Source organism: Vicia villosa, unplaced genomic scaffold (assembly GCF_029867415.1).
Source record: "Vicia villosa cultivar HV-30 ecotype Madison, WI unplaced genomic scaffold, Vvil1.0 ctg.001871F_1_1, whole genome shotgun sequence".
Taxonomy (NCBI): Eukaryota; Viridiplantae; Streptophyta; class Magnoliopsida; order Fabales; family Fabaceae; genus Vicia; species Vicia villosa.
Window position 1 is genome coordinate 105,443 of NW_026705757.1, and position 25,175 is coordinate 130,617.

Genomic DNA, 25,175 nt, shown 5'->3' on the forward strand with positions numbered 1-25,175 from the left:
GTCAAACTGAAAGAACTATTCAGTCTATAGAGGATTTGTTGAGAGCATGTGTTCTCGAACAAGGAGGCTCGTGGAGCGCTCATCTTTCATTGATCGAGTTTACTTATAATAACAGTCATCATTCTAGCATCGGGATGGCACCTTTTGAAGCGTTGTACGGTCGGAGGTGTAGAACTCCGCTATGTTGGCACGAATCCGGTGAAGGTGTAATACTTGGACCAGAAATTGTACGAGAAACCACAGAGAAGGTAAAGTTGATCTAGGAAAAGATGAAGGCTTCCCATAGTAGACAGAAGAGCTATCATGATAAGCGAAGGAAGGAGTTAGAATTTGAATCAGGTAACCATGTGTTTCTAAGAGTCACGCCTATGACTGGTGTTGGTCGTGCCCTGAAGTCTAAAAAGTTGACTCCGCGATTTATTGGTCCTTATCAGATTTCAGAGAGAGTTGGTACTGTCGCTTATAGGGTGGCATTGCCGCCTAACCTTTCAAATATGCACGATGTGTTTCATGTGTCGCAACTTCGGAAGTATGTCCCAGACCCATCTCACGTGATTCATATGGATGATGTGCAAGTGAGAGAGAATCTTACAGTAGAGACGATGCCGATTCGGATCACGGATCGTGAGATAAAGTCCCTTAGAGGTAAAGATATTCCGTTGGTGAAAGTAGTCTGGACGGGGACTACCAGAGAAAGCATGACGTGGGAAATGGAGAGCAAGATGCGGGACTCCTATCCCGAGTTATTTGAACGAGGTAAGATTTGTGAGGACGAAAATATCATAAGTGGGGGAGAGTTGTAACGCCCTGACTTTCAATATTTATCTTATTATGTAGTTATTTGGTGTATTTGATGCTTAAACTGATATTTTAATTATTATTATTATTATATTAGTTTAATAATTAATTATAAATAGTAAAATGGTTAATTAGTTATTTGGGTCAAGTAGTGATTAGTAATTGGGAAGGTGTGTAGTAAGCCCATTAGCAAATTGAGGATTAGTAAGAGATTAATAAAAATAAGGGAAAATTAGAAGGAATAGTTTCTTTTGGCAAAATTGTGAAGAACGTAGAAACACATAAAGAGGCTAGGGCAAGAGTGAAAGGAGACTTCCACCATTGTTGAAGGACCAAAGCACAATCCGAAGGTAAGGGGGGAGAATGGGTTCTTTAAATGGTGATTACAACATGAGAGGGTAGTGAGGGTTCCTTTCCCTCTTTAGGTTTCATAATTGATATGTTTGATTTCTTCTTTTATGTGTGAATTGATTTGAGTTGTATGTTGTTCTCCATGATCAATGAGTACTGTATAATTGTGGACAAAATCCTGTTTTGGACTGATGAATTATAGTGTGGATTCTGGACGTTGAATAAGTTGTTATGTTCTAAGAGGAACTGAATCTGAATGTATAATTGTCCAATTTGATGAGTAAGAATTGAGTTAATATCATGTGAAATTGTTGTAGAATGATAGGTTAATGAATCTATATGAAAGGTGTGAGTTAATGGATGATATTATGGTGTTTTGGACCTGAAATCGCAGACTGGAAGTGATGAAAATGAGTGAGAACGGACTGGTGCGAGTGCAGACCCGAAAAAATAAAATTTTGCAGCCAGTTCGCGTATGGTACGCGTATGGGTTGGGGCCATACACGTATGAGTGATAGACCCAGGGGCTATACGCGTATAATACGCAACCCTGTCACAATATAGTGCAACTTCTGGTGGGACGCGTATGGTACACGTATGGAAGGGAGGCCATACGAGTATGGGAAAGTGATACGCGTATGGGATAATTTTTAGTGCAAAAACTGGTCCTGGTGGTACACGTATGGGAGGCATATGGGAAAGGGGCATACGCGTATGGAATGGTTGTACGCGTATTGTCGGGCTAGTGTGCAGAATTTTCCATTTTTGTGATTTTATTCTGATTCTTGGGTAAGATGAATACCTTTCCGAGTTCCTTAATTCGTAGGACTTAAGTAAACATAGGGAGACTATAAAAGTTATACTTTGGACATAAAATGTTGTGATGAGATTGTGCTGATTGTTGTGAATGTAACTTTAAGATAATGAAATTATAGTTGCATTTTGTTGAGCGGGTTGATAGCCTAAATGGCAATGAGTTGAAGGCTGAAGCCTTGTGTTGTTGAATTGTGTTGATTGGATGTCCATATTGCATACATATATCGTTGAGGGCTTATGCCCTGTTGTTGGCCTGTATTGGCATTGTTGAAGGCTTATGCCTTGTTATTGCCTCTAGAATAATGGCAATTGTTGAGGGCTTATGCTCCGTTGGTACCACATGCATGTAGTGTTGATAGTTGCATTTTCATTTCATTTGACTGATTGTAAGTTTCGTGTATTGAATTTGTGTTGTGATTGATGGTGTGAGAATCCGTTTATGATTGCGTTTGTGTGTGGTGTAGATACTAATCCTTAACCATGTGATATTTCACCGTATATTTATGAATGTAATTCTCACCCCTTTTCTATTGTTGTGTCTGTGCTTCTTCGGGAGTACAGATAACCAGGTACCAGAGTAGTGCTTGGATTTTCGAGTGTTACCTAATCGACTCATAGGAGTCGCTCTGATACGTAACATGGGAATGTTGGGATACGCTATGTTTTGTTTTCTTTTCAGTTAAATGTTAAATTGTTACGTATCTTGATTTTGACATTATTGTTGGACCACCTGTTTAGTGGATATAATTTATTTGTTGAGGCCGTTGTGCCAGGAAAACTATTAGGCTGTTTTGAATTCTGCTGCAGTATTGGAAATTCTATTTTAATGAAAAACTATTAAATAAGGTGACGTTTTTGTGAATTGTTTAGAAGATGTGACATCCTACCTGCATTACTCTGATTATTTGTATTTATAATTCGTTTATATTCGATATGGGAAAGTGGGGTGTTACAGAAGACACCTGAACAGATTGGGTATTTGAATCATCACCAACAACAGGGTCCACAAAGGCCAAGGAGACCACCAAGAAAGATTGACCCAATTCCTATGGCCTATAGTCAACTGCTCTCTCATTTACTCAAGGATTCTTTGGTCCAGCTAAGAGAATCTAATCCCCCTCCGACACCAATTCCTCAGGGATATGACTTAAACGCCAAGTGTGAGTACCATTCTTGTGCATCTGGACATGCAACTGAGGATTGTAATATTCTGAAATGCAAAGTTCAGGATCTCATTGACTCCAAAGCGATATCATTCACTCTAAATGGCCTGCACATAAATTGAGAAGTTCATGAATGTCCATAAAGCATCACCAAAGAACAATAAGCCCAGACGGAGTCAAGCCTCTTCAACAATGGCAATCATCATTTCATTTCTGTATTCTCATTTCAGTATTTCCTGTTTTGTTAAAAGTTACCTCCCTGTTTAAACTCCTTGGTATGATAATAATAAAAGCACCACAAATTCTTGAGCAACTTTGTCAGAATATTTTTCCAAGAGGTAATCAAGAATGTTTTGTAGAAGCATCTTTCATTCTCAAGGTTCTTGTGCTTAGTTGTATCCGTGGAGTTTGGTGTTTCAGTTGGTGTTTTGGGCCTTCCTTACAACATATAGCTTTTCAAAGTTTGATGACCACGCGAGGTTCCTCAGTGTTTGATGGTGAATACTTCTCCAACATCTATGTTCGGGGCTCCCGATTGAGGGATAAGCAAGACGTACTCTTATCTTGAGCATTGCATCACTCGCATTGCTCGAATCCCTAAAGTAAGGAAAAAATTTACAACTCTTGGGTGACTTCGTTGGAGTTTCCTTTTGAAGTAATCTGAAGTGTTTAGAATGAACACATGATAATGCTAAATGACTACCATGCTGGAGCACAAAGCCGTTCACCTGAGGATTGTGTGCCGTTCGTTCCAAGAAGTTCATGCATGAATTGAAGTCTCAATGGGGTATCAAAATTGCAGAAAGTATTCAAGAGAAATAAGTTCAGACGGAGTCAAGTCTCCTCAACAATGGCAGCCATTCAGTTCTTCATTGCATTCTCATTTGTAACATTTCATTGTTTGTTTAAGCATTTCTAGCATGTAAAAACTTGTTAATTTCGGAATGAAAATCATAATACATTGTTTATGTTTGTCTTGAAGAAATCCATTCGTTTTCACTCATATAATGATTTGCTTGCATACGAGACCAACTTTACTAATCCCTTGCTTAGGCAAAGAGCTGAGGGAGAATGATGAAAATTCAAAATGCAAAAATCTCCAATTGTGTGCTTTTGAATAAAACCCTACTGAGGATGTACAGGCATTATTTATAATCCCCAAACACAGGAGATATAAGGGAGATAAACCCTTGATAACCCCTTTGAGCCTTGAAGTAGGAGTTTTCTTTTCTAATCAGAAAAAACCCTTATTTTTAACCCTGGGGCAGGGTAGTGTTCATTTAACTTGATCGAGTGTTCAAAACTCACCAAAAGGGTGCGCATCTAAGGATACAACAATGGTTATCCTTCAAAAGGTTGAGGAATGTCAAAACCACAATGATTATCCTTATTCCATCAAGAGATCCAGAAATGATGATACCACAATGGTAATCCTTCATCAAATCAAAGGAGTGAGGCAGGCGCAATCACCTCCAACGAATCAAAGATAATGTGAGGTCACACGACTTGTTAAAAAAATAGCAAAAAAAAAATAGCAAAAAAAATAGCAAAAAAAAAATGGCAAAAAAATAAAATAAAATAAAAATAGGATGAAAAGAAAAATGGCAAAAGAAGCATGAGAAAAAAGATGATGAAATTGCCAAACAAGAACAAAGTCGTGAGATAATGAATCAGATGAATAAAAGGTGAGCGACCGCCGTGTCCAAAAAAAAACTTCATTGATTCCTCAACCATTCCAAATTCCTTGTGAGGGATGAGCACTCGTGTCGAGTTAACTGAACATAGGACTGGAGAACATCACGAAGGGGGTGGGTACAAATAATTTTGAGCCTAAAAATCCTTTGTTTTCTGAAAACTATGAACCTAACCAAGTTACAACCCTCAAAAGTCCTAATTGAAGCGGGGTTTATTTTGAAAGCACACTCCGATGAGATAGTGTTTAACTGACTCCCAATGAAGCTTGACACATTTATGTTGGTTTCGTATGCTCGCTTTATCTTTCATATGCAAAAATCGAGGTTGCGTCAACTAGCGATTCAGTCACAAGAGGTCCCAACCTCATTTCATAAAAAGTTTTAAAACTTCAAGACTAACATAGGTTTTGCATTAGAATTATCATTCTTAAAATTAACATTATTTTGCATACAAAATATGTGCTTAACATCAAGGAAGTTATCATGATGAGAATCAGTGAGTAACTTGATCATGTCAAAGTACGAGAGACTTGAGAACTCTGAGGAGTAAAAGTTAATCATTTCGAATGTTGACCATTAAGGGGCAGGTTCTCTAAAAACTTCGTTGGGCATGAACAGTTAATGCTTTCCTTGATTACCTTGAGGGAAAGAGTTTGAAGACTCCGTTGAGCGTGGTAACATTGTCTCCATGTTTGTTTGACTTCAAAACAAAGAAAGCCTGAGGATTCTAGTAAGATGTACCTAATCAGGGGCAATTAAATTGAGGTTTGACCTCTCAAATTCAACATATCTGGGGCAATCATGTCGATAAATCTCTTCAAGCTTTGATCAATCTTGGGCGATCACGTCGAGGAATCTCTCTTGAGTTCAACCAATCTAGGGCAGTTACGTTGAGATTCGACAAATCTCTCCCAAAATCCTTTAGGGAAAATTCCTTCATGGGTCATGAAGCTTGGGGCACAATCTTTTGAGTTATCTTGCCTCTCTCTGAGCGTCGAATTTCTCCTGGAAACTTATTCTCTCCCCAAGCACTGGAGTTTATTTCTCCTGAGAGTTTGTTCCACTCCTCAAGCATAGGAGTTTATTTATCCTAGGAGCGGTTCTACTTCCCTAATCAAGGCTCCTTACCTGGATTTCTCGTCCCCGACATGGTGAATCGAGGGAATCTCCTTAAGCTGAAAATCCTTCAAGCAGTGGCACATGGTGAGAAGTCAGAAGTTATTCTACCTTCTGGAAGGCAACCACAAGAATGTGCATCTTGCGATTCAAAGTCCAATATCTATTGGCATCTCTACATGGTCCTTAACGCGAAGGGGATTCTCCCTGATGTCTACCTCACTAATGCCTTTATTTGGCACCCTGCATATAGTATCCATCGCATATAACATTGCATCCTCAAAAGCGTAGCATATCCATCAAAATGGAGCATTACGCCATAGAAAAATTCAAACATGCATCAATGCATAAGCCATTTTATATGTACCCAGAGGGTACGAAGTAATATATATCCTCAGAAGAAGCCTTATTTTCTCTCTCTAGTGTGGATCGGACACAATGTCTTTCTTCGTCAGAATCGTTGTCTCCGAGGTTATTTCCCGTGTCCTGAAGATCGCCCATAGATCTTCTCCAGGTTTTGAGTCGGAGTTGAGTCATAGATCGTACGAGATCTTTTTCTTTCAGTCCTGAAGATTGTCCATAGGTCTTCTCCTGGTTTCGAGTCGGAGTTGAGTCATAGATCGCACGAGATCTTATTCTTTTAGTCCTGAAGATCGCTCATAGGTCTTCTCCTGGTGTCGAGTCGGAGTTGAGTCATAGATCGCACGAGATCTTTTTCTTTCAGTCCTGAAAATCGCCCATAGGTCTTCTCCTGGTGTCGAGTCGGTCTTGAGTCATAGATCACACGATATCTTTTCCTTTCTGTCCTGAAGATTGCCCATAGGTCTTCTCCTGGTGTCGAGTCGGTGTTGAGTCATAGATCGCACGAGATGTTCTCCTTTCAGTCCTGAAGATCGCCCATAGGTCTTCTCCTGGTTTCGAGTCGGGGTTGAGCCATAGATCGCTACGAGATCTTATCTTTTCAGTCATTGTTTCATACAACTGCTTTCTTGGAAAACCTTGTATTGACATCGTTACCACGTTACAAGCTACCCCCATTCAAATCCAATTACTCACTGTAAATCTTCCACTAGAAAAACAAAAATTCTCTTTCCCCAGCAGATATCAAAACAAAAAATAAGGATAACACTTACACTTCCTTTTCAGGACAAATTTCTTGCACTTTGATATTTAATCTTCTTATACCTCGAATGTTCGAAAGGCAAACGCCAATCTCACCTTCAGGTTTAAGACGATTAAATAGGGGCAGCTGTCATACCCCAAATTTTTCCTACCCCTTTATTTCTAACTGGCTTAAGCTTCTCATTTCATATGCATCATCTTTCCATTAGGACATTAACACATCATGCATCACTAATCAATAAGCTGGGCTTGGGATCAAGGATTGGGGCTTCTACTTCATTCAAGCTCGATTCATCTAGTTATTCTTCTAGTATGGGACTGTGGAAGTTGGGTTTGAAGTATGGGCGTTATGGATTATTTCTCCTACAGTTACAAGGGTTGTGCTTCATACAAATTCACCGTGGCTAGGGATTAGGATTTATTTTCCTAACCAAGGTCGTTTAAGGGTTCCTCGTTACTTGCTCTATGCTTATCAAGAGATTTAAAGGTATCGTTCTTATGGTGTTATCTTGGTTAAAGCTCTCTTTGAGATGTTTTATGTGAAGGATTAGGATTGTCTTTACCATTCATTTGTTGGGATTGCTTCAAGAGAAAGATGGTTTGGATTTGAACGCGAAGTGAGGATTTTCATGTACAAGATTCATTCATGATTAGTTCCTAGAAATTCAAGTCACAAGGCTGAGGCATAATTGAAAGTTATCTAAATGGCATTCAAGGTTATATTCATGATCTCGATTTTCGTTCAAACATCAAAGATCCCTCTAAGAGGTCAAATTCAAATTCAAAAGTCAATCTCATTCATCCTAAAATTAATATTACAAGTCCAAGTGTTCTACATCGTTCAAATTCAAGAGTCAATATCATTCATTCACCATTCAAATATCCAAAGAAAATATCCAATTCCAACGTTCATCACAAAGTGTCCATGCCCATTACAAATTCGAAGTCATTACAAAAAAAGGGTACATTACAAAACATTACACCATTGAAATACATTAAGAAACTACATGGTGGACCAAAGTCTGACTTTGACTCTTATGTGGACCCTGGATCTATTTGCTCCAAGTTTCTTTAAAATTCCACCATTCATCATCATCATGATTATCTCTTCATGAACCATGATACCTCCAAAGCTGCCAAACCTGTATAAATAATTCAAAGGGAGCTTCATAAAGCCATTTCAACTGACGGTAGCAATTAACAACATTCTAACAGCTTCGGTTCCCTAGTTTGTACAAGTATAGTTTGGTCCAGTCATATAAATCCTGCATAACCAATTCTGAGACAAGAAAATCTAACATGAAAATTCAAAACCAGAGTCAGCATGCTTAGTTCACTTCATTCAAAATCAGTCCACAAAAACAAGCTTATGCAAAGTCCTACTGCGTTCATCACACTACACCCTGTACATTCATTTTGCAGTAAGCTGCATAATTCAAATAACTTGCAACATTAATCCATACCTTTTTCAAACAGCCAAAACTAATAACCTAACTTCTAAATCCAACAATCCTACAAATACAGCTCATAAGGTTCAGCCATTCAAGTTCACTTCAAAAAAAAACACACACACAGAAATAAATCTAACTCTCTGCCACTGACTTTTTCTGAACCATTGCTATAGATAATTGTGTTAACTGATCCAAGCTCCCATTTAGAACCAAACTTCTTCCAAGCCATACCTGTAAACCAACACAAAAATATATAGTTCACATCAGTTCATGACCATGCATCTAATTTTTACATAACACAAACAATTTCACACTCTAAACCAAACTCACATCCAAAGCTACTAACCAACTAACTTTCAAACTTTCAACCTATAACTAACTTCACCAAAACAGTAACAGACTATTAATTTTCTAACTACCATCTAACTAACAAAACAGAAAACTAATCACCAACTCCTAACTGTCAAAACCAACTTTGTAACCACCCCTAACTAATTACTAACTAACTGAAACAGAATTTTCCTCCCTTTAACTACCTTCAATCTCACCATTGATTCATAACTGATTTCAATCTCAGCCACCACTTTCTAACTAACTCTACCCCTCTCTCAACCTATATAACAGAGCCTCCTCCACCATTTTCTTCTCTTCACGCCATTCACACACCACCAATACATACACGCTCATTTTCACCTTCATCCATTCTCACACTTCTTCACGCCATTTTTCACCTCATCTTCTCCATCAACTCTTCACCCTTCTCCATCTTCAATCTCTCTCCATACTCATCTTCAACCTCCTTCAATCACCATGACTTCTGCAACTTCTCTTCTCTCAATTCCCTCACTCTCTCACTAAAGCTCTCTCACCATTGTCATACGAGACTTCACGTCGAAATCTCGTTTCAACTGAGCTTAGCCTCAATCCGATACACTCTCTCAACATCTCTCAGCTCTCAACGCACAACAACAACCACTCAGCAACAACATCACGCAGAAAAATGAAATAGAAGAAGCAGAGGAAGAAGCGCACACTCAGAAAAAGAGGAAGAAGGAGTGTACAAGAAGGATTAACTGGATTGAAGTATTACGTCCCGTTTGCTTCGCCGACACGCCGCCGTCGGAGTATCTCCGGTAGGTAAGTCATTGCATCATCACTCTCCTTCATCTTCTGGCATTTTTGTCTTGCTCTCTTGCTCTTCTTTGTGTATTGAGCACTCCCCCCATAGCAGCGGTGTGAAGTTTAGCTTCGTCACCATTTAATTTCAGTTTCAAGGTTTTTTTAGGGTTTTAGATTAGGGGAGAATGGACTTGAATGTGGAGGAAGTAGGTCGAGTTCCAAAGAGAGCGATCGAAAAGGAGCGTTTTTATGTATTCAATTTCATGTTAGGGGAGCTCCGCCGTCTCCGACGCGACGGAGGCAATTTCCAGCCACCGGGTGAAATGAGAGTGAATGAGAGAGACGGTTAGGTCATGATGAAGTTCAATCGCCACTTTAGAAGACCTAAATTCCCATTTCTTTTCATTTAATTAGCATTAGTATTAATTAGATTTATTTAGGATTAATTACGATTAATTAGGTTTAATTAGACTAATTCTGAAAACAAAATCTGAATATACATGGATCCTGGGCCGTTACTAAAGCACACCCCCACGTAGCCCAATGCAACCCCTTCTTTAGACAAAAAATAAGGAAAAGCTGACAAACAAAACTGCTAAGGGGCCTTGAAATCGTAGCGCTACACCCCTAGTGGCCCATACGCTCTCCTCTTCTCTTTTTCTGATTAGCAAGAATTCTGTTGGGCCCCCAGTTTGGGCCAGCACCACCAATGTCAGCTTGCACCCCCTTGATCCACATAACTTCTCATTAGAATTAGGTCTTTTTTTCCATAGTTTTTCCCCTTAAAAATTTTAGGTTATAAAAACATTAAAATCATATTTTCTAAGGTAGATTTTGATAGATTTTTGGATTTTAATTTCTAGTTTCATTTAGGATTTTTCACATCAAAATTTCTTCATAAAAGTAGTAGTATTTTTTTAGGTTAATTTTGCAATAATACTTGAGTCGTGTTCTTTATGTTTTTGTACCATGCCCATGTTACTTTTGTATGATTCTTGTATGATTTTATTGCTTGTATTTTTTTGCCATATTTTTGGCCTATTTTGTTAATACCATTTTAATGCTCCTTTTAGAATTTAGTCACCATGTTAACATTAGAGTTAGATTAGAACAACCATTAGGCTAGACTTAATCAGGTTAGTCTCCCCCGTTTTTCATTTCTTTTTCCTTTTCAACATTAAAAAACCTAATAAATACCGACGAAGATTATGCTACTACTTTTTCATAGTAGGAAAGAAATGATTGGGGCGTAGGCCCCGGTGTATTTCTTTTCTACTTAGCGGGAGAGAAATGATTGAGGCATAGGCCTTGGTGTATTTCTTAACCACCATTTAGAGAAATGATTGAGGTGTAGGCCTTGGTGTATGTTCTCTAAATAACTAAAAAAAAATCTTTTTTGTATGATCTAAGTCACAAATAAACTCCCTTAGAAAACACCAAACAAAAACACTTAAAACACTTAATAAATGTTCAGACTTAAAACAAAGTAAGGAAGTGTTGCGAAGCCTTGTAGTGGGTTTTCGTCATCATGGAATTACCCTAAAAGACACAAACCAAATCCTCTCTCTCTCCCTCTCTTCTTTCTTAAGGGCATTGTTATTTCCGCTCGATCGCATCGTAGGTTGTCCCCTTATGCAAGAGCGCGAACGTTAACTCCGCCCAACTAAAAAAACACAAAAACAAACAGAAAATTGTGAGCTGAACTACGGCGCTCTGATTCCTGAAAAGGATACGTAGGCATCAAGTCGCGGGGCTTGATCGAGCACAATTGTAAATATTCCTTCTTTTCCCTGTATTTCTTTTACATTCATTCGCATGTAGGCATAGACATAGTATACACCATTTAGATAAAAACAAACATAGGTGGATACCATCGAGTACGATGGGCGTGAGGGGTGCTAATACCTTCCCCTTGCGTAACTGACTCCCATACTTAGATTCTCTGGTCGCAAGACCCTGTTCTTATCCTTTCATAGGTTTCCTGATATTCCTTTCCCTTGATGGGATAAATATATTGGTGGCGACTCTGTTCATTTTTCGCGAGCGTGCGACAACGACCAGAGAAAAAGGTCAGGGAGTCGGTTACGCGAGGGGAAGGTATTAGCACCCCTCGCGCCCATCGTACTCGATGGGATCCACGCCAGTGTCTAAATCTATGGGTTTGTAACAAATCTACGCTAATCTGGACTAAAATGAATGTAGAATGTAGGGAAAAGAAAGGATTGTACTCGCACTGGCCCTTCCCCGCTGCCTACGTATCCTTTTTGAGGAATCAGAGGTACCGTGGCTCGGCTAACTAGTTTCTGTTTGTTTTGTGTTTTTTAGGTGAACGAGTTACATTCACACTCCGCTGCTCGACCTTTGGAGACTTAGGCTTGGGAATGGAGCGGAAATAACAAGCTCTTAAGAAAATAAAATAAAAGAGTGTGGTTTGTGTTTTAAAAAATGCATGAGGAAAACCTAAGCTAAGGGGGAAAGCTTGCTACCTAATGTTATCATACAAAGGGTACAAGTATAAACTAAGCTAACAACCTATGGGGAAAAAGGCGAAAGCAAACAATAATATCACACAAACGAGCTCCGCTCGTAAAGCAAACAAACCAACGACACTGGCCGAATGGTAGAAAAGCGGTCCCTCCATAGCCAAGGGGAGCGAATCACCCGAGTCAACCAAGCATTAGACCTCGCGAAAATGATCGGGCCATAGACAAGAGGAGCGGATCCCTCTCAGTAACCAAGCCATCACGGATTGGAAAAGAAAACGGTGCGTGCGTACACCGAGCATCAAGATCTTGTGTTGGTTCGGAAGCAAGCAACATGTAGCATGCACATACCGAACAAACTCGATGAGACTGTGCGGGGGTTGATTGCTAACCCTTTCCACATGCCTTCCAAGAGGACTTAACGGAGTGCCATATAGGACTTATTACACCGTGACTCCCTTCCGCAAAGCACAAATGTAAACATACCAACAAAAATAGAGCCTCTTTCGAGGGCTTGGCCAGATGCATGTCTAAGTCCTACTTCTCATGTTAAAGGGTGATGCGAGAAAGCAATAAAGTGCGAGAAAAATAAAATGAAACGGGACCAATACCAAACGGATTATGATCCATAAATCGTAGCGAAGAGAGCAAGGAAACAAAGGATCCCGCAAGCGAGCTAGCAAAGCAAAAGAAAATAGTCAGCACACCGATTATCCATGAAAGCACACAAAGGTCGAAATGCGCGTCGAGCATAATCACAATACACCTGCAAGAGGAACATGCAAACCAAACAAGCAGATATAAAGTAATAGGAACGTGTCTCCAAGATGAGAACACGACATGAGTGAATGAAATCGTGTTCCGCAAATAAAGCGGAACACTCGAGTAATAAGCGTCAATCGGTGACTATCCAAAAGCCTTGCACACTAGCACACAAGTTAGAGATAACAAACATCGCAATCGGAATTGCGTTATTTGAATGATAAACTAAACCGGAAATGGATAACGGAATAGAGGATGAAAACATAGCGAAAGCAAACAAGAAGAAACATGGGATAATATTCAAAAGCAAATCAAATATGTATACCGAAACTACAAAAGTCAAAACAAGTATTTACATGCACAACGATACACCGAAACGGCGAAACCGGGTAAAATCGGTGAAAACTAAACTCGTCAGAATTAAGCCAAAATTTTATGGTAAGCTAGAAACGTGCCAAAGAACTCAAATATGTGGTCGGAATTTATTAAATGGGCCCGGAGGCACGACTTTCGAAACGGGACAGTAGCAAAAATGGTAGAAAAAGTCGGCCGAAACCGAAAATTAACTGTACAAACAGCTCCGAAAACATTATTACGTATGAAAAACATTACTCACATGCTTAAAAACACTTCCTAAATCAAAAGTTATGGCAAAATGAAACAAAGCCGACACGACGTGCGTAAATAGCAAAACACTTCCTAAATTTCATGAGTTGTGAAGATGGAAGTGTAGTGTAAAGGGAACAAGTAAAAATTCTGCATAATTGTGATGCTAAACAGTCCCATAAATGCTCCTAAAACACACATAAACTCAAGAGAATGTCTCACCACAATAGCACAAAGATAGCACATGTTTACAAGTAGAAATATGACACGAAAACATGGTTTCAAGTAGCAATTAGAGTATCAAACTTGCTGCACTTTATTGATGAAAAACCAGTCCCCAAAAAAGCCTTAAAATCATTACCAAACTCAATACAGAGTTTCATATAAGTTGGTAAAAGATAGCATATACTTGTAAGTGAAATTTGGACATGGAACATGGTTTTAAAGTGGTAATAGCAACACAAGTGTAATCAAAAATCAAACCAAGTTTAGAAACATTTTCATGTGGTAAATCAAACATCAACATAACATTGAAGTGCCAAACAAGTTTCAACCAAAACAAAATTTCTTTCACACTCTCAACATACATCAAAACAAGTGTAGAACTTAAGCATCAACCAACACTTTTTTATGCAACATCTCAACAAATAGAATCATTAACAAATCAACATCAAGCATTGCCAAGCATTTTCACCAACAAAATCAATTCCACCATTGCACAATTCACCTAAACATGACATGAACTAATTTTCCAGCAATATTAAATCAATGAAATAGCACTAAAAAGTCAACAAATCAACACTAAAACATCACCAAAAAATCCAGCATTTATATGTTTATGCAACCATTATTTCTATGCATTTTAAAGTGCCAAAACATCGACAAAAACACCATAAACTTCCAGCACTATTATATCACTTGAATTGCCACTAAAACTCATAAAATTCACACTAAACCATGAAGTAGTATCATCAATTAGTCACTACAACAGTGCCACTCAATGTTTCATCAATTATAGTCAAAAATCAACTCTCACACTCATTTTAACAAACATGTTATGTGCCAATTTTAAATTCAAGAGCAACATCAACAATTATTAACACACACCACATTTAAGTTTCACATTTGAATCAATTAAGCAAGATCAACATGAATCATTCAAACAACAAGCGACTATTATCATCAATTATCAAAAATCATCCATCGACAATCAAACATCATCATCAATTGTTATATTAATCCGGATCAAGCAACAAAATCAACAAAATCAATAATCACTAAATGCGAATGCGATATCATCAAATGAACGAAATATGTGGGTCAAAAATTGGGGTGCGACAGATACCCCTATTTAAGTTTCTTCTATCGAATATGTGAAGAGACTTAAATACAAAGTACACAATTTTTGTCCTAAGATCGCCGCAACAATGCTTATGATATGAATGCAATGGACACTTTTTTAATGCAATATGATATGAGACACTCTGAATTTTGTGGGGAAAAAGGCTTGAAACAAGCGATCACACCAAAGACATTTAAGAGTAAAACGTGAATGAAATCGGAGAGGAAAGATAATCTACAAAGGTAATCAGGGTAAAACCTGTTTAAACTTTTGGGAAAATAATATATGAGATGCCCAAGATAGAACAATAATCGCAACTGTATTAAATGAAAATCAAGGTAAAACATGATCATAGAATATCAACGGACAATCAAGGTAATACATGATTGAGCTTTGAAAAGGGAATAGTAGAGACATTCAAGATAAATCATGGATGAGACAACATCGAAGGACAATCAAGGTAAAACATGATTGAATAACAACAAGATAAAACATGACTGAAGAACATCAAGATGACAATCAAGGTAAAACATGATCGAAACGGCAAAGGGAATCAAGGTAAAACATGGTTGCACGACATCGTATGAGATTCAAGATAAAACATGATTGAAGACAAACCAAGATAAAGCATGGATGAAACATCATTGAAGGACAATCAAGGTAAAACATGATTGAAGAACATCAAGAAAAAACATGACTGAAGAACATCAAGATAAAACATGATCGAAGACAACCAAGATAAAACATGACTGGCTCAGGTATTAGATGGGAATCAAGATAAAACATGATCGAAGACAACCAAGATAAAACATGACTGAAGAACATCAAGATAGAACATGATCGAAGACAACCAAGATAAAACATGATTGAAGAACATCAAGATAAAACATGACTGAAGACAACCAAGATAAAACATGACTGAGGAACACCAAGATAAAACATGACTGAAGAACATCAAGATAAAACATGACTGAAGAACATCAAGATAAAACATGACTGAAGACAACCAAGATAAAACATAACTGACTCAAGTATTAGATTGGAATCAAGATAAAACATGATCGAAGACAGCGAAGGCAATCAAGATAAAACATTATTGAAAAACATCAAGATAAAACATGATTGAAGCAACACCGAAGACAATCAAGATAAAACTGGATTGGACGTCGAGAAGAAAGTATTAGGGACATTCAAGATAAAACATGAAAGAGACAGAAAATTGATAAATGCCAAATAAGTTGGACTTAAACCATAAGGTAAGCTGTTAAAAAACAAGATATGAGATAGTTCGCATGAGTATGCATGATATATGATTCTTTTAATGCATGATATATGAGTGATGAATGCAATGCAATTGGTTATAATAACTGAGGTAAACTCTTTTGCGAGGGTAGATTGGAATTCTGATTCCTCAACACAAGCACATTGCCAACTCAGTTATGTCCCACTGATGATCCTTTTGGGAAGGACTGATAAACTGCTTGGGGATCGCTGAAGGAGACTGCCCATGATTGACTGGTTATTGTAGGTTAACTGATCATTGCTCCAGTTCTTTGAAATGAATGTCGGGAACACATGCCCCAGTATAAGTCTTGAACAATACGATCTTGAAGTAACGTGCCCCTGATAGGATCACTGATCAAGTCTCTTGACTGTTTGTACTTCCTTGAAAGATGAGTACTTTCAAATAAAATGTTCATTCAAAATGGTAATTTTAAATCAACGCGCAAAGCATATTTTAAAATCAAAATCATTGTAAAGAAAATGAATCAAAAGTCCAAACACAATAATCTACACATTCAAAGTGATGGATAAAGCAAAAGGTATGGTAAAAAAAACGATTTGCAAAGATCTTTAGGAGTCAGGTTAACGCAACCTTGTCGTAATATGCTTTCAAAATAAACCTTGCTTCAATTAGGTCTTTCGAAGGTTGTAACGTGGTTTGGTTCACGGTTTTAGAAACAAAGGATATAGGCTCAAAATATATTTGTACCCACCTCATTCTTCGTGATGATCTTCCAATCCTACACTCAGTTAATTCAAATTATGCATTCAGGTTCCAAGAGACTTTGGAATTGCACCTATAATAATGATGACGGTCTAAAGACACAAGGGAATCTTTGAGATGGCAGTCACCTCTTCCTTTCGATAGTCACAACGTTTTATTGTTGTTCAAGGAATTTATTGACTTCTCTTTTTTCTTTTGATATCCCTAACTTTTTCCTGAGCTGTTCCATTTGAGATCACAGTCAGCGGGATGCCCCAGTTTTGCCTAAGTCTCCTTTGTAGGTTTTGACTTAGCGGGCTTTTTTTTTTTGAAGTATATTTTTTTATATTGGAAAGATATTGACTGCCTTGATAATGATTAATGATAATCACCTTGGTCACTTTTGATCGAAACCCTTATTGAAAGGTGTACTTAATGATTTTCTTGAGATTGAATGCACAATTAAATTAACTGAGAACTACCCTGCCCCAAGTTAAAATTGCAGGTTATTTTCATACAGAAAGAAACACCAACTTCTAGGCTAAAAGGGGTTGACTAGGGATTAACTTCCTTATTTCTTCAGTATTTAGGGAATGGAAACAATGCCTGTACATCATCAGCAAAGTTTTATTCGAAAGCATACAATTCAACAACTTGGGTATTTCGTTGTCATCATCCTCCCTCCAATCTTTGCATAAAACACAAGTTTAATAAAGAAAGTGAACAAGGGATATATATATATATATATATATATATATATATATATATATATATATATATATATATATATATATATATATATATATATATATATATATATATATATATATATATATATATATATATATATATATATTGAAAGATAAAGCATAAAGAAGCACACAATGGATGTAAATGGATTGATTCAAATATGCAATGCTCATTTCATTAAAATTAACATTCAGGAACAAAGTTCAATGCCGTACACAATACAATATAAGGAAATTGCAAACAGAAGGAAACAAGGCCTAGTGAATAATCAGTGAAGAGGATGAGCTTCCTTGTTTGATATATCGGCTCTTCAATTGGATAACTTCTACTATTAGAAAATCTTGGCCTCAATGAAGTTCTTCCATAGTCTTCAGATTCATGCCTCTATTTCAATGTGTTGAGGAATCAACTTGACGGTAGATAAACCACTCGAAGATGAAGACAGGCGAATGAGTCTTTTATTGACAGGTTGAATGCATGAATGCAGATGCAATATTTTTTTTTTTATTTTTTCCATGCAAGAATGATGCAGTGTCATATGATATGGAATGCAACATGATGCTATACAAAAACTGAATTAAAATGATAAATGTAAATGGATAATAGAACCTACTGAGGAAAGCTTCTTAAAATAAGACAATTCTCTGTTCTTTTACCCAAGAATCCCCTCACATGATGGCTCTGAGATTTTTTGATAGTAGAGATGTCTACATCACCATGGATGGAACGGGTTCTAAAGGTCCTTGGAGTTAACGACCAAATCAGATCTTTGTCATGCGACGGGTTAACCATCTTATGACAAATTTCATGACTTAGTCTCCTCCAAGTGGGGTTTTCGTATTAGCCATTCAAGGTGTTCACCTTGGGGACTAGCACTACACAACCACCTCCTAACTTATGTTTTTCTCTTGTTTTTCAAAGCTCGGGTCGAGAGCTTCACTCAAATATCACCCCCATACCCACAATTGAGTATATACAGAAATAAAATAAAAGCGATAAAGCAAGAGTAAAGAAACATAAATAACACATAAAGAATATAAGAATAAACAAACAAAAGCAAACACTCACATACAAAACAAACTAAACTAGGGTTGACTCTTTTTGGATAGTCCCCAGCAGAGTCACCACTTTCAGTAGCGGCAAAAAATACACTCGAGCGTTTTCGCGCGCTCGAAGTACAACAGAGTCGCCACCGAACTTTATTTATTCCGAAGAGGAAATGGAAAATATCGATAAAACCCACGAATGAAAAGAAAATGAATAAGATGGTCATCGTAACCAAATTACGGTTCGGGAGTCGGTTAAGCAAGGGGAAGGTATTAGCACCCCTCACCTCCATCGTACTCGATGGGACCCATTTAGTTAATTTTGTGTTTGAGTGTTAGTGTAATATTTGCGTTCTTTAGCTTATTAATCGAGAAAAGAAAAAAGAAATGGTTTTTTATTATTATGCTCGCCAAGACGTTTGTATCTTGTGCCTACGTAGTTCGGGCGAAGAACCACGAAAGGTTTTGTTGGTTGATTTTAGCGAGAGGTACTCGATCACTTTCAAATGGAAATACTACGTACACATGGATATGATATCACTACAAGAATGGATGACTAAATCAATAGTGAGACGAGATTTTGGCCATCATCGCATTCGAGTGGAAGATATTCGATCTTCACATGTGGAAGTATGTTCGCATATGAAATCGACTAAGTGTCTCGTTTATAAAAAGAGTTTTAAAATAATAAGGAGATATTTGCGGACGTTTAGTAAAGGATTGAGCATAGGTGTGCACCTAGCGCGTATTTACCCAAGGTATTCAACAGGAGCGAGCCCCATTGTCACTTGTTGTCCTTGTTAATTAATTTGTTTTGATTCAAAAGATCAAGGTATTCAAGAGGTGTTCACCCCTTGTCACTTAACCTTTTGGTTTGATTAAAGTGTTTTGATTCAAAAGATCAAGGTATTCAAGAGGTGTTCACCCCTTGTCACTTAACCTTTTGGTTTGATTAAAGTGTTTTGATTCAAAAGATCAAGGTATTCAAGAGGTGTTCACCCCTTGTCACTTAACCTTTTGGTTTGATTAAAGTGTTTCGATTCAAAAGATCAAGGTATTCAAGAGGTGTTCACCCCTTGTCACTTAACCTTTTGGTTTGATTAAAGTGTTTTAGTTCAAAAGATCAAGGTATTCAAGAGGTGTTCACCCCTAGTCACTTAACCTTTTGGTTTGATTAATGTGTTTTGATTCAAAAGATCAAGGTATTCAAGAGGTGTTCACCCCTTGTCACTTAAGCTCTTGGTTTGATTAAACTGTTTTAGTTCAAAAGATCAAGGTATTCAAGAGGTGTTCACCCCTTGTCACTTAATCTCTTGGTTTGATTAATGTGTTTTGATTCAAAAGATCAAGGTATTCAAGAGGTGTTCACCCCTTGTCACTTAATCTCTTGGTTTGATTAAGAAAAAGGTTTTGAAAAGAAAACTCGACTTTGGATCGAGAATTTATTTGTAACGACTTGGCGTTGGACCAAGGTTTATTGATTTTTGGATTGGAAGATTAATCTAATGTTTTTGGTATTTTAATAATAAAAATAGAATTTAAATATATAGACATATTTTTGTATTTTTAAATAGGAAATTTAAACAATTATATAACTAAAATTGAAACAAGTGAAATAATATAATAAAATAGACTAAAAAACAAAGCAAAACATGGGGGTGTGAACAGAATGGGAGGTGTATGGTAAGCAATTCGTATGGACTTAGGTTCAAGTTTGCTGGCCCAAGACAATTCAACAAGGCTACTAAGGGGGTGCGATCTGCAAGGGTGTAGATAGGGATACGCTGGGCCCTATGGTGCAAGCCCAAAAATGCATAAACAAGTCTAGGGGAGTGTGTGTTGCAGCAGTAAGATAGGGAGTATAGCAAGGAATCTGGATTGGACTACCAAACAAATAACATCAGATTGGCCCAAGATGTATTAACAAATAAAAAAAACCTAATAAGCCAAGATAGAGGACCTCCGCCTCCTTCTTTCAAATCTCTCAACGTGAACTTTCACGGTTTCTCCACCTCTCGGTCTCTCATACAAAAATTAAACAAATACCAAACTAAATACTCACATAGCAAAAACAATAAATTCAGCCAAGAACTCAGAAGCACATAAATGAAGACAACAAACAAAGATAAACCAAGCATATGGAGTTAAAGAGTACCGAATCGAAATCCCTTCGCTGATGTTTTGGCGGTGTTTTCGGTATGTTTTATTTCAAACTCGCTTCCTCTCCTTCTCGCTTCTGATCCTGGACATGAGTCAATGCGTGTAGTTGTTGTTGGGTGAAGGTGTTGAGCGAGTGAATCTGATAATGAAGGATCGGTGATCGGTGAAGATTTGCGGCTAGATGGTAGTTATGACGATGTTTGAAACTGTTGTGTCGCTGTTGTGTTGTAGGTTTGGTAAAAGTGTGGTGAATTTTAAGGTTGGCTTTGGATGATATCTGCAAAAGTGAGGTGAGGTGTTGGTTAGGTTACAGGTTTGAAGGTTGTGAAGGCAAGTTTTGAGGGAGAGGCTTGAGATATGTGGTGAAGTTTTCTGAGTTTTTGTTCTGTGTGTATGGAGAGTTTAAATGGAGGTGGGTTTTGAAGCTCAGTTCATGATTTTTTTTTTTGAAGATGACTTGGAGGAAGTTTATTCTCTGTTGAGCAGAGCTTTTTTTTTTTTGATCCCCTTTGTTTGCTGATGCAAGTTTGTTTTATAGATGGATGAATGGTGAGAAATGGGGGAATTGGAATCAATTTCAAACATATTTGTTAACTGATGCATGCCCTTTCTTTGTGCAGGTCTTGTTATGAATACTTTGGTGCAAGATTTGGATGGATTGTAACAGCAACTTTGGACTGTTATGCACAGGTTGGGCAGCAAGAGGTAGCAGGTGGAGCAGAGTATTTGGATTGTATTGTTTGGACTTGTGAGATTCTAATCGTAAAAAATCAAAAGTGGTCCCTCCCACTTGTTTTTTATCCATTTTGACATAAACAAATAAAAATACACTAATAATAATAACAAAAAAATGTTAATAATAATAATAATAAACAAAAATGAAATAAAAATTAATCGAAAATAAATTTAAACTAAAAAGATAAAAAAATAAAAAATGATATTAAAACTAAAAATATTAACCTATTTTAAATCTAGACTAGAAATTAGAATAGTATAAAGTCTAAAAATTAATCTAAATTAAACCTAAACAAACAAATAATAAAATAATTTAAAAATTAAATTTAATCTAAACTATCTAAGCTATTTTTGTTGACTTTAATAAAAAAGTCAATTTTCAAGTTATGTGAAAAAAAATGCCGACGAATGAATGCACACTAAATGCGAATGCGATATCATCAAATGAACGAAATATGTGGGTCAAAAATTGGTGTGCGACAAATATGCTAAAATTTTATTTCATATCTTATTTATAGGAATTTTTTTTTCATTTTATCCTTATTATTTTTTATCGGTGAGCTTCGTGAAGTATGAAGACCATAGAGGGAATAACATAAATAGAAAGTAAAGATGCTTTATTGAATACTTGAAAGAAAACAAGGAAACCGTTCTTAAATAAAACTACCCTTAGTGCGTCGCTTAGAGAAGCTTATGAATGTGGAGAAAAACACAAGAAAGGGGGAGATTGAATTTTGTTCTTTATCAACTAAAATTCCCTTTCTTTTCTCTAACGTCTTTTCTTTCTTTTGTTTAATCATCTATTGGATTATGCTTTGATGTTGCGGAAGCATGAAGATATAGAACTACATAACCAATAAGATGTTCATTTTAACTTCTATCGGATATCAGAACTTCTGTCTTGCTCAGTACAGTTCTGCAGATTAGAGCTTGGAAGTTCTAAGTTAAAAAGACATGTGCAGAAAGTAAAAGAAATATTCATTTTTATCCTGGTTCACCTTCTAACTAAGGCTACCTCCAGTCCACCTTCTTCAGGTGATTTGCCTCTCAACAGAGGTCTTAATCCACTATAATCAAATCATGATTACAAGTGCACGATCCTTCGTCGTGACTAACCATCCTGCACAGCCAACTTGTTGTGACTAACCATCTGGACAATGATCCGTTCAGTGATCTCCACGAGATATAACGTCCATTGACTCAGGCACCTTGCACAGTCTACCAACTGTGACTAACTCCGCACAGCAAACCACTCTGACTAACTTCTGATAATGAACCGTTCAGGGATCCCAGCAGGATATAACGTTCATCTATCTTCTGGAGATTACAGGTGTGCTTCTTAATTAAGAATATGGTCTCCTATTCTCAATACGTATGTTTACGACTCGCTGACTAGAAGTCACTTCTGGAGCCTAAACAATATTTCAGAAGTTTCCTAAGATATAACACACTTCGAGCGACAACTCTATGTGTTTTACAATTAATTACAAAAATAATACATAATCTTGTAGTCTTCTATTCTTGAACTTCTAAATGAGATCTTCTTCATCTTCTGACAAGCATATTAAGAGACAACGCTCTTGTGTTGAAGGCTTCTTGTCATGATCTTCATCTTTAAATATTCTTGTCATACCCCAAAATTTTCCCGACACATTTTCATATTCAAGCCCACCTGGATGTTAAAAGCTCAAGACTTGACTGAATGAGCATTGTCCCAAACAACAACCCTCCAACTAGGGTTTTGATCCTCTTAAGGAGAAATCAACTTCTGATATGATTCAAAGAACCTCTATGCCAAGTTTCACGTCTTGATTCACAAGATTGATCAAACAACTGCTCAAAAAGTCAACAGTCGATTAGTTTGACCTAGAAGTCAACTGTGGTCAAAGTACACTCAAAATTCCTGATTTTTGGTCAACATCCTCATTTTGAAGTATCATTCATCATTTGATCAAGTATTGATCATGATTCATCAAGAAGAGCTTAGAAATCATCAAAAGTCCAAGATGCAAATTTAAAATTTTACCTAAAAGTCAACATAACTTTGACTGGTCATATCTCTTTCATACTTTTTCAGAAATTCCCCAACAAAAGCTCATTCTCAAGGAAATTCAATTCTCTACAACTTTGATGTTGGGCCCAAGGTCAAGAAATGCTTCCGCATAAGAGATATAAGCCAAAACATTACAGGTCCTTCCAGAAGTTCGCAAAAAAGTTGTTTTTTTTCCAGGAGCCATATCATCAAGATAAAATCTTCAAATGGAAAATATATTCCAAAGTGGCTTGTAGAGGACATCTTGGGATTTCCAAAAAGTCCTAGAACACTTCCATACAATAAAAATTGAAAGAGTTATGGCTTGCGCAAATTGGGCGATTTTGAGGAAGCGCATGAAACGCGAAGTGAAGAATTTGGTGTTTTTAAATAGTGAGCCATGGATTATGGATTACACATGTGATTATAAGATCAAAATAGGCCCAAGGACCATTTTGGATTATATTTTATGGTTTTATGTTATTTTTGTTTGAATTTATTCATATAAATTCATTTTTAAATCAAATAAAATCAAATAAAATCTAAATAAATCCAAATAAAATCATGTGAATGTGTCATTGACCAAATCAAGTCCAAATCCATCCAAAAATTTGTGGAATACACCATGGGAAATATATCATGCAAATTTAGAAAGATTTATAGTGATTTTCAATCAAATTCTTTCTTTCTCTAAACTCAATGATCCAAGCCCATGAAAAACCCTAATTCACTCCTATATATAATCACAATACACTCAGCATTAGGGGAGGACAAAAAGAAGAGGAAAATAAGGACAAGGAGGCTAGGGTTCAAAATATCAAAAACTCAAATATTAGAGCAAAAATCGTATTCTTTATTTCAAGCAACTTCAAGGCCAAAAGTTTGTTCCATTCATCCCCAGGAGCTTTATAGAGTAAGATTGCATCGTTAGTCATGCTTGAGTATGCTCAGATTTCGTATCCATGCTTAACACATCCATGCATATTTTTTAACATTTGAATCTCATGTTTTATTACATATCAATTGAATCTAACTGCACATCCGAGTTCCTGGTGTGATTTAAGGAAGGTCTGGACCATTGGAACGAATACATGGCGTGTAGGTCAACATTCGCCATGGTTAGGGCATAAATAAATGGTGGTTTCAGTTTCGATTATTTGTGGGGTTTACGTCCGTATAACGACCATATTCGAGGTCGGGGGAAGGTTTTGAATTAATCTGGGCTGTTTTGTTGGTTGTGTAATTCGATTTTGCAGATTTTTCAGGTTAGCAGCGTTAGCTACGAGAAATTGCAGCCAGGTTTGTAGCAAATTTGCATCGGATTCGTAGCCAAAAAGGGTGAAAGAGATGATGAACAATGCATGGGCAAGGTTGAATACGTGTGGCTTGTCTCCATTGGCTAGTCAAAGAATTCCTTCCCTCTCTCCAACCGTGGTTGGCTGGTCCACAGTCAAAGATGTTCTCTCTCTCCTGTCATTGGCTGCATATGAACACGCTGGGACCCACTTTGATTCAGCTTTTGACTTTCCCTTTGATAATTCATGTTTTTTTATTTATTTTATTTCGCGAATTTCGTAGACAATTAATTGCTCATGCTTGGATGGTGCATGAACGTGTTAGTGACTCTAGGGAAAGGAGTTCG